Source organism: Populus euphratica, unplaced genomic scaffold (assembly GCF_000495115.2).
Source record: "Populus euphratica unplaced genomic scaffold, PopEup_1.0 scaffold24.1, whole genome shotgun sequence".
Taxonomy (NCBI): domain Eukaryota; kingdom Viridiplantae; phylum Streptophyta; class Magnoliopsida; order Malpighiales; family Salicaceae; genus Populus; species Populus euphratica.
In genome coordinates, this window is record NW_011499893.1 from 646,108 (window position 1) to 646,819 (window position 712).

The window sequence follows — 712 nt, forward strand, 5'->3', positions numbered from 1 at the left end:
TTTCCCTACTCTACATCTGTCTCTTAATTAATGGCTCTGAAAACACAATTAAAAAAAGACCCTTTTTTTGACAAATGGGCCACTTTGTGTCATTCTTCATTGTTACACTTCTATAAAATTGTACGGAGATGTCAAATAAAAAAATAAAATAAAATCAGAATGACCTCACAGAGCAGGAAGTGAAATTTGGGCTGTCCTTTCAATAACCTAAAAATTGAATGGAGTACAGTCGACCAGAACTAAATTGGCTTGCTCTTTGGGGCAGTTTTGGAGGCACCATACTTCTATGTTATTAATAAAAAGAATAAATATAATGATTAAACCCTACAGTACTTTGTTGTTGGATAATGCTGTTTAGATTGCATCTGATTAACATTTTTAAATTTTGTATGTTTTTGGATTGTTTTGACGTGATATTGTTAAATATAATTTTTAAAAATAAAAAAAATATTATTTTAATATATTTTTAAATAAAAAATACTGTAAAAATTTATTACCTTTTAGCAAAAACAAAAACCAAAAAACATATATTTTTAAATTTTATCACGTTTCTTTTTTATGATGGATGGGGCTTTTAATATAATTTTTTTTTTATTTTTATGATGATAGTTTTAATGTTTTATATTAAAAATAACTTTTAAAAAAATTAAAAATTTATTTTAATATATTTTTAAATAAGAAATAACAACTACCATATTTATAAATACCGTCT